Here is a 10,678-nt window from a genome sequence, read left to right on the forward strand (position 1 = left end):
CAGCTGCAGAGGAGCAACAAGCCATTTGCAGTTTGGATTCAGTCTCTTCCAATTCTTCTTTTTGTTACTAATGTAACAAAAGTGAAAGAGACAGATGGCAGGACTTGATTCACTTCTACAGTGTTTTTAAGGTGCGAATATAAAACTGAAAACTGGAGGAATGAGTGGAGGGTCCGTCTCCAGGAGAAGACAGAGCTAGGCTGGGGAGGCCCAGGACTTGGACAGTGTCTCCCAGAGTCTCTTCCGTCACACTGGCCAGTGAGGGGACTCTGTGGTCAGTGAGGAGGGGCTTCTGCCTGGACATGGCATCCTCCCCAAGGCACATGCTGGCTGGGTCAGACCAAATGATGCTGCCTTTCCCAGAGGAGGGAGGGCAACACCCTCCAGCCCACACAAGGGCCGTGCAGCACCTGTGCTGAGCTGGGGTTCTGGAACATTCGATCAGGCCAGACATTCTCAGTCTCAGACTACCGACATCCTGGCTTAGAGAAGTCTTTGTTGTGGGGGCTGCCCTGTGCATTTTTGTATGTTTCTCTGTCCTCCTGGTCTCAACCCACTGATGCCCGCAGCACCATTCCCCCTTCCCTCTCCAAACTATAAAAACCCAAACTGTCTGCAGACAGTGCCAAATGCCTCCTGGGGCAGAATTTCCTTCTGCTGAGAACCACTGGTTGGCCCTTCTCTCGGGTGGGCAACTCTGGGCAACACAGGTGGGGGTTACTGAAATGAGCCTCTGTGTCCTTGTCTTTTGAAGTAAAATGCTGATTCACGAGTTAATAATTGCAAAATAAGATGTAGAAGCAATAGGCTGTTGTTCCAGGAAACTGTTAACAATTTAGACTATAATTCTATCACATAACAGATTCATCAAACTCACAGTTCCCTGAAAGATATAGATAGCTAGATATAGATATCCTCCTTGACACATATTCCTAAGTTTTTTTTTGTAGAACACAGGCCCCCCCACCCCAGATGGAAACTGCTGACCACAGGAACATAAACTCTAGACTGGTTGAAACCAGATACTTGATGATGTTCAAAACTTCACCTTGATGACAACCCATCCAAGAATTGTCCATGAACTGATCATTCCCTGCTCCCTGAACACTGTAAAATTCCTCACCACCTCTCCAGGGTGGGTCACTATAAAATTACTCACTACCCTCTACAGTCCTGAGGGCATTAGACCATCGTGGTCCCCCTTGCATGGCAAAGCAATAAAAGCTACTCTGTTCTACTTCACCCAAATCTTGGTCTGGATGTTTATATTCGGCACTGGTAAACAGAGGTTGAGTTTGGCAACAGAATTCCACAGTTCTGTACTTTGCTTCCCCCCCGCCCTTCTCCACCTGGAGCGAGGGGTGCTTTGCCCTCTGGCTTCCACTTGGCTTCATTGGAAGGGGGACAAGGGAGGAGATGTGAGGAAGGGAGGACATGAGGTCAGGGTTTCTGCACTGCAGTCTTTCTCTGCAGATCGCGAGGGACTGGCTGCCTTCCTTGTGAAAGACCACAGCTCCCGTCTGGTGGTTCTCTCCAGGTTTGTTCACTGCTCTCCATCAGCCCTGGTGTGACAACGGCTTCGTCTCCACTCACTATGATGACCCTGGGGTGCTGCCTGTCTTAGCCAGTTCCCTAATTCTGTCTTCACCTTCTAAACTCCTCTCATGACCCAATTTGAATGTGCCCTCTGTTTGTTGCTGAAACTTGAATACATCATGTGACCTTTACAAAACATTTTCACAAAAGATGTTCAATACTGCTGATTTTTAGAGAAATGCAATTCAAACTTCAATGAGATATCACCTCACACCAGTCAGAATGGCTACCATAAAAAAAATCTGAAAACAATAAATGCGAGGGAGTGTGGAGTGAACGGAACCCTCCTACACTGTTGGTGGGAGTGTAAATTGGTACAGCCACTATGGAGAACAGTATGGACCTTCCTTAAAAAACTAAAAACAGAGCTACCATATGACCTTGCAATCCCACTCCTGGGCGTATATCCAGAGAAAAACATGATCCAAAAGGACACATGCACCTCAGTGTTCCTTGCAGAGCTGTTTACAGTAGTCAAGACATGGAAGCAACCTGCATGTCCATCTACAGAGGACTGGATAGAGATAATGTGGTACAGTACACAATGGAATGTTACTCAACCATTAAAAAGAATGAAATGATGCCATTTTCAGCAACATGAGTGGACCTAAAGAGTGTGTCATACAGAGTAAGTCAGAAGGAAATATATGACATCCCTTATATGTGGAATCTATAAAGAAATGATACAAAAGAACTTACAAAACACAAAGAGATTCACAGACTTAGAGAATGAACTTACGGTTGCCAGGGGCGAAGCGATAGTTAGGCAGTTTGGGATGGACAGGTACACACGGCTATATTTAAAAGGGGTATCCAACAAGGACCTACTGTATAGCACGTGGAAGGAACTCTGCTCGGTGTTATGTGGAAGTGGGATGGGAGGGGGGTTAGGGGGAGAATGGATACATGTATATGTGTGAGTTCCTTCTGCTGTTTGCGTGAAACTATCACAATATTGTTAATCAGGTCTACCTCAATAAAAAATAAAAAGCTAAAAAAACCCCCACATTTTCATGAATGAATATTTACTTTTTCTTGCATTAGGACATTTGACTGTTCATTGATTCACTGTTTTTTTGTTTTTGTTTTTTTTACATCCACCTATTCTGGGTCAGGTTCATATGATGCCAGGTGCTGGGGACACAGGAACAGATGTGGTCCCTGCCCAAAGGAATCTTATGTCTTACAGGAAATCAGAAGGGTGGTGGTTATGACAGGCGTTCAGCTGCTTAGAGAGCGGTGTGACAAAGCCTCACTCCTTCCATGGAGAGGGGAGCTCGGAGAGAGTATGCCAGTGGAGAAAATGCTGCCTCTCCCCCAGAGATGTGGCTCTGCTCTAGAAAGATGTCCCCAGATCACTGCAATGTGTCCTTGGAAGGGGCACAGTCTCCAGGCCCTGGGGACTCTGTCCTGGAGGAACAAGCCTTCCTCACCGTGGGCCCCAGAGCACATTCACCATGAGACCCTCCACCCTTGGCTGTCTGACATCCCTGACAGATGCAGTGAAGAAGGAGAACATTCCAGAGCGGAGAAGTCCTTCCCCGCAGCTGCTGCTAAACAGGCTTGTGTCCCAGGCACCCCTCCCCTCACCCCCACCGTTTGCCAGCCAGTTATATTCCAAAGGTCACAGTTTCCTCCCAGCAGTTTGCTTCAGAGCCGCGGTCTCCTGGACCCTGAAATAAATTAAAATATTGATTGATTCTTAATATTCTCTCAAATCTCTCAAAATCTCTGGGTCTTATATAAATCAATGTGCCAGTTACAGGGACTTATTCAATAATCTGCAAAGTATCCTGGTAATTACTTTCGGGTTCACTTCACAGCAGAGGCTGGCTACCTCTCCATCATTTTTGAGGCCCTGGATATAGCAACTTATCAGGGGAACTCTCATTTCTTACTTTAATTACTGAGTCTCTTCGACATGGTGCCTGTACAGCAGAACAAAGCCCACGTGTTGGAATGAGTCTGTTGGGCAGACCTGGGTCAGGAACTCTCAAAACTGGCCACCTCTGCTGCCTTGTCTGTCTCCCTGGCTCCGTCCTCTCTGCCTGTTCTCCAGCGTCCTTAGCTTTCTGACAATGACAGCTCAGAAATTAATTTAATAGCACCTCATTTCCCCAGATGAAACAAAGACCTTGTCGGATGAAGGTTATACTCTCTGAAAACCTCAACACCTCTGCACTTAGGCAGTGGAGGAAGAGCAGGGAGACGGACTGTACGCCTCCCAGAACGTGCTTGTTTCTTCTGCTCTAAGGAACAGAGTGACTTCGGCTTGTTAGGGACCGACGTGGTTCTCTAGGATGGTGGTGTGCTTCTAACAAAGCTGGAGATGCTGCCACAGGCCCCCGCTACTCCGGAGCCTTGTCTTCTGTGCCGACATCCTCCCATGCTAAGCTCCAGCTGTACGGAGGCCCAGCCATCCCAGGAACGCGTTCTGCCCTTCTGCAATGTTTCATCTGTGAATGAATACTCTTCTCTCTGTCTGGAATGCATTCTTCCTCTTTCCTCCACCCAACAAACTCCTCATCAGCTCTCAAAGCCTAGTTCAGATCTGAACTCTTATGGGAAGCTCTGTGCCCCACCACACCCTGCATTTTCCTGTTAGGAATCTAGATGAGCTTCCAAGGTCCCTTTTTTCGTCTGTGTGGTGATGGGGGGAACATGCCTGCAGGCGTCTGGCTTCCCATCACCTTACAATGAAGTTCCGTGGTGACCTCTAAGGCCCTAGGTCATCTGCCTTCCCCTGCCTCCGAGCTCAGGCCGTGTACACTGTGGAGCTCTCTGGGCTCCAGGTGCACTGGCTACCCGGCTGTTCTTCCAAACCACAGGCGTGGGCTGCTTCATTTGCTGTTCCCTCTGCCTGGGACACCTTCCCACACCATGTGTGCCTCATCCCCTCCCTCCCCACAGGTCTCTGACTAAATGTCACCTGTCCCTGGAGTCCTTCCCTGACCACTGGGTTTAAAAGAGCCCCTCTTTCATCTCCTCAGCCTTCCTAATTTTTCTTCACAGCTCTTAATACCATCTGATATTACACAATGCGCGCTGCATGCTCAGTCACTAAGTTGTGTCCAACTCTTTTGTGACTCCATGGGCAGTAGCCCCCCAGACTCCTCTGTTCATAGGATTTCCCAGACAAGAATACTGGAGTGTGTGGCCAATTTCCTTCTTCGTGGGGGTCTTTCCAACCCAAGGATCGAACCCATGTCTCCCGCATTGACAGGTGGATTTTTTACCACTGAGCCACCAGGGAAGCCCTGGTATCATACAATGTTTCTGTTTATTTATTATCTATGTTTCAAACTAAACTGTAGGCTATATAAGGGTAAGGATGTTTATCTGTTGTTTTCACCACTATGACCCTGGAACCTAAATGGTGCTTGACATGCAGTAGGGATATCCACGCCTCTGTTTATAGTATGGAATGAATAAATTGATGGTGAAGCGCTGTTTGTGGGAGCTGATTTGCTGTCTGGTCCATTCCCAACCCCTGGACAGGAATCCAAGTCCCTTGAGGAAGACATGGCAAGCAGAACCTGAAGGAGCTTTTCTCACTGAGGACTGGGAGGCCACATGTTTAGATCTCCAGATGAGCGTGAGGGATGATGTCAGGCACTGGGGCCTTCTGCCAGGGGCCTAGCCACGCTCTGACCTGCAGACATCTCCAGAGCCTCAGTGGTGCCACTCTGAAGAGGAGCAAGGGGTCTAGAGCCCATGGGAGCTGATAGGATGCTGAGGATACAGAAGGTCACCGGCAGTGTACGGGAGTGGCTGGTGTGTGAGCACAGCAAAGACATCACCTGGGGCCCCAGGGTTGCAGTCTGGGGTGAGCAGAGGGAAATAATGAGACAGTGAATCAGAGGTAAGACTGCTACTTTTTGAGGTAGGGACTGCATTCCTGCTCACAGGCCAGGAGAGGGGTTTATTGCTGTGTTGATGGGGTTGCTTTGGGTTATAAAGTGAGATTCACACTGAGCCACGTGTGTCCCTGTTCAAAGTAGCCGCAGGTTTAGGTCATCGCCATAGAGAATGCTCTCCAGCCACCTCCTCAGGCCTTGTGGGAACTGGAACTCATACTCACGCTTATTTTCTTCTCACTGCTGAGAAGAGAACTCTTTGGTGTGTCTTTGTACAGACTCCAGCAGTGGGGTGACCGATCCTTTACCACAGGGCGGCCCTGGGCTACATCATCCATGGAGGGGGCTGCCCAGCTGTAGGTGGTGAGTAATCTGTCTTCTGCTCCCCAGACAAATGGGTAAAGAAGACCCTGCAGGGAACACATTTTTGTTTGTTTGCGCAACATCCTTTCTTTCGGGGACCCACCCCTCCCTGACTCAATGTGGCTCAATGTGGAGCTGCAGTCATGGCACCTCGCCCTCCCCACCCCAACACCATGCTTTGAAGCAGCTCGTCTCTGGCTGTGTGGTTAGTCCAGGGCTGGGCAATCAGTACTGCAGAGCTGACCAGCCTTTTCTGAGAGTCTGCTCTGTTTCTTTTGAGACTCAGCTCTGAGAATAAGGACTGGAGTCTACCGGCAGCCACTTCCCTGAACCTGGAAAATGTCAGCTTGCAGAATAAAGGCACCACTTCCACGGAAGCCAGGTTGAAAGAAGGAGGAAGAGGCAGCCTGGCTGACTCCACTGGAGCCCTGGTTCTGGCCAAGTCTACATCCATGACCCTCTAGGTTTGTTAGGTCATATCCAATAAACCCCTTTTGCTGTGGCTTATTTGAGCTAGATTTCTGTCACTTATAACCAAAATGTCCTGATAAACATAGGTCAGTTCCCTCCTCTCTGCAAACCTCAGGGCTTGAGAGCCCAGGCCAGGGAATGCTATAGGAGAAAACTGGGAGAATTAGTGGACTCCTCTACCCTGAGCCCCTCTCTGCCCACCTTCTGCCCTCTGCCACATACACCTGTGCTCTGGCAAGAGGAGCAGGGGCCATGAGGCTGGATGTCAGCCAGTAGCACTTGGTACAGTTAGCATCAGCTGCCCTGCCCTTTCTTCAGCCAGCATTATGGATTTTCTTCTTTTTGTCCCACTGTTTCAAATTCCCAAGAGATGGCTTATGGAGAGTTGTCGTAACCTCATCCCTTACTCCCAGGTGGAAACGCAGGGGTCAAGACCAAATGTTTTATTTGTGAGCCTGAGGCTAGTCTGGCATATGGGCCTGGATGAGGTTGCAGCTAGAATTGGGAGTTTCTCAGTAGGACAGAAGGGGATATTAAATAGGGTGCACCTAAAAGCCATGCAGAAAGACAAGGTCCAAGAAAAGGGGGTAAGTGACCAATCTGAAAAGGCCAGAAGAAAGTTCAGAACTGGGAGCAGTTGCAGAAATCTGGGAGACAGAGACACAGAGCAGGCACAGTGGACACAAGAAGTGCAGCGGCTCCAGGATGACCACCTAGAACAGGGGCAGAGTTTGCTGCTGACTTTCACGGACCCTCAAAGAGTGTGATCAGTGAGTGGACAGACAGCCACCTGGATGGTTGATGTCTTCCTTGCTTTTTGGCTGTGCTGGGTCTGCATTGAGGCAAACGGACTCTTGCTGCGGCACACGGGGGCTTCTCTAGTTGTGGTGCAGGGCCTCTCTGTAGGTGCGGCGCATGGGCTCTAGAGTATGCAGGCTCAGTAGCTGTGGCTCATGGGCTTAGTTGCCTCAAGTCATGTGAGATCTTAGTTCCCTGACCAGGGTTTGAACCTGTGTCCCCTGCATTGGAAGGTGGATTCTGAACCACTGTACCACCAGGCAAGTCCTGGATGGTTGACTTCTATGGGAATCAACTGCTTCTTTCCTACTCTTGCCTGTACATGCTCATGTTAGGATAATCTTTTTTCTTCTTGCTTTCTTTAAGCTAATGAGGGGTAATAACTTGGGGATTTTTTTTTTTCTGAAGAGAAGTCAGGTCTGAATTTCTCAATCTTGGTTCATTTTCCCTTGTTTTTCTCTGTGGCAACCACATGCCTCTTACTCTGCATTTCCTTCAGGAGACACTTTCAAGGACCTTCCTTTCACTCCCCCCAGGGGCTGCTACAGCTCTGAACTGGGACTCAGGACCGTGGAGTTCTCACCTGCCTGTATCAGTTACTAGCCATGTGACCTTACTATGTCACTTACCCTCGGCAGGCAGATTAAGTCATTTTCAAAATTCCTCCTAGCTCTGTTATTCTGGGATGCTGTAAATCAGTATCCTTTACTGATCAGTCTCTAAACCATAGTAACCTCATTCAGAAATACGATTCCTAAGTCTCACTGGTGAGCAGGTGTCTGCCCACAGACCCCGCTCCCCAGATGCTACAGGCAATTTGGGAACTATATTTTTAAAATCACCACAGATGGGAAGACTAAGCTGAAATGAGACTTGTTTAAAAATGCTGCTTTTAGCATTTTAGCCCCATCTCTTCATCCCTCATTGCTTTCAGCTTTTTGGATGGCCGCCCCAAATAGCCCATGATCTTGCTGATTGCTCAACAAAGTCTCCCAGAGAAGAGCCTTGGATCACTGCTGGTCCACGGCCCCTCCTCCCTGCCACCCCATAATTCTCCTCCTAGTCCATTGCAGGGCTATTGAGATCCCACATGATCAATGTTAGGGCCTCTTTAACAGCCTCTGCTATCTGCATAAACATGGGCAGATTTGTGTTTTCATTGTGCCCGAGAGGTCTATAACAGCTTCCATTATCTTCCCTACCATATCTGTCTGTAGCCTTAATCTAAGTCTTGGCTCTATGGGTTCATTTGCATATGTCATCTTTTTATCCACACAGTAATGCTCTTCTTGCCTCCATATTGCTATTTTCTTTTCCTGGAAACAATCCATCTTCAGATAATATCCTCAGAATTGGGATCACCTCCAACCCTAACAAGCTTGTCCCCAACTGGTTGAGTAACATGCCTCTTGGGCTTGGGGCTTGTCCAGCATCTGGTCTTGTCTTTGGGGCAGCATGGCAATGGGCAGAGCCTCCAGTTGGTAGAATGGTGAGTTGGGAGTTGGGCCAGGAAGCAGCATGAGTAAGAATGCAGGGATGGACCAGGGTGCAGGCCAGGAAAACTCAGGAGCCAGGGTGGATGGAGTCAAGTTGGGAAGGGTTAGGAGGCAGAATGGGAAAAGTCAGAGGTGAGGGTCATAGTAACTGGGTGGAATCCAAAAGCTGGGGGCTTGGAATCCAACCCAGCCAAGCCCAAAACTACATTGAGAACCCAGGCAATGTGACAGCTCAGGACCCAGGGAGACTTGTGCTGGGGACTTTACATGAAAATCTGGAGCTGGACTGTGTCCGGATTCAAATTCTGGCTATCCTGTTAACAACTGAGTGACTTGGAGCAACTTACTTCCTTCTCTGTGTCTCAGTTTCCCCACGTATAAATTGAATGACTCTAATACTACCTTCCTTATACTGAATTAAAACACATAAAAATCTTAGAAGTGGTACTTGACTCATAGTAGCATTGAATTCAGTTATTATCTTTACATTAAAAAAAATTAAAGAAATAAGATCACTTTGCATATGGAGAATTCTTCTCCTCCCACCCCACAGCCCCATTCCCAGGTATGCTACAGGCTCTGAGCAACTACTGATGCTGCTGTGTGAGGCTTTATCTCCCACCCAGGGAAGGTCTAATCTTGGGGAGCACGGTGTCTCACTGCCTCCATTTAGTTCAGTTCAGTCTCTCAGTCATGTCCGACTCTTTGCGACCCCATGAATTGTAGCACGCCAGGCCTCCCTGTCCATCACCAGCTCCTGGAGTTCACTCAGACTCACGTCCATTGAGTCAGTGATGCCATCCAGCCATCTCATCCTCTGTCGTCCTCTTCTCCTCCTGCCCCCAATCCCTCCCAGCATCAGAGTCTTTTCCAATGAGTCAGCTCTTCGCATGAGGTGGCCAAAGTACTGGAATTTCAGCTTCAGCATCATTCCCTCCAAAGAAATCCCAGGGCTGATCTCCTTCAGAATGGATTGGTTGGATCTCCTTGCAGTCCAAGGGACTCTCAAGAGTCTTCTCCAACACCACAGTTCAAAAACATCAATTCTTCGGTGCTCAGCCTTTTTCACAGTCCTACTCTCACATCCATACATGACCAAAAGAAAAACCATAGCCTTGACTAGACGGACCTTTGTTGGCAAAGTAATGTCTCTGCTTTTGAATATGCTATCTAGGTTGGTCATAACTTTCCTTCCAAGGAGTAAGCGTCTTTTAATTTCATGGCTGCAATCACTATCTGCAGTGATTTCGGAGCCCCCCAAAATAAAGTCTGACACTGTTTCCACTGTTTCCCCATCTATTTCCCATGAAGTGATGGGACCAGATGCCATGATCTTTGTTTTCTGAATGTTGAGCTTTAAGCCAACTTTTTCACTCTCCACTTTCACTTTCATCAAGAGGCTTTTTAGTTCCTCTTCACTTTCTGCCATAAAGGTGGTGTCATCTGCATATCTGAGGTTACTGATATTTCTCCTGGCAATCTTAATTCCAGTTTGTGTTTCTTCCAGTCCAGCGTTTCTCATGATGTACTCTGCATATAAGTTAAATAAGCAGGGTGACAATATACAGCCTTGACGTACTCCTTTTCCTATTTGGAACCAGTCTGTTGTTCCATGTCCAGTTCTAACAATTGCTTCCTGACCTGCATACAAATTTCTCAAGAGGCAGATCAGGTGGTCTGGTATTCCCATCTCTTGAAGAATTTTCCACAGTTTATTGTGATCCACACAGTCAAAGGCTTTGGCATATTCAATAAAGCAGAAATAGATGTTTTTCTGGAACTCTCTTGCTTTTTCCATGATCCAGTGGATGTTGGCAATTTGATCTCTGGTTCCTCTGCCTTTTCTAAAACAAGCTTGAACATCAGGAAGTTCACGGTTCATGTATTGCTGAATCCTGGCTTGGAGAATTTTGAGCATTACTTTACTAGCATGTGAGATGAGTGCAATTGTGCGGTAGTTTGAGCATTCTTTGGCATTGCCTTTCTTTGGGATTGGAATGAAAACTGACCTTTTCTAGTCCTGTGGCCACTGCTGAGTTTTCCAAATTGCTGGCATATTGAGTGCAGCACTTTCACAGCATCATCTTTCAGGATTTG

Source organism: Bison bison, unplaced genomic scaffold (assembly GCF_000754665.1).
Source record: "Bison bison bison isolate TAMUID 2011002044 unplaced genomic scaffold, Bison_UMD1.0 scf7180017864503, whole genome shotgun sequence".
NCBI lineage: Eukaryota > Metazoa > Chordata > Mammalia > Artiodactyla > Bovidae > Bison > Bison bison.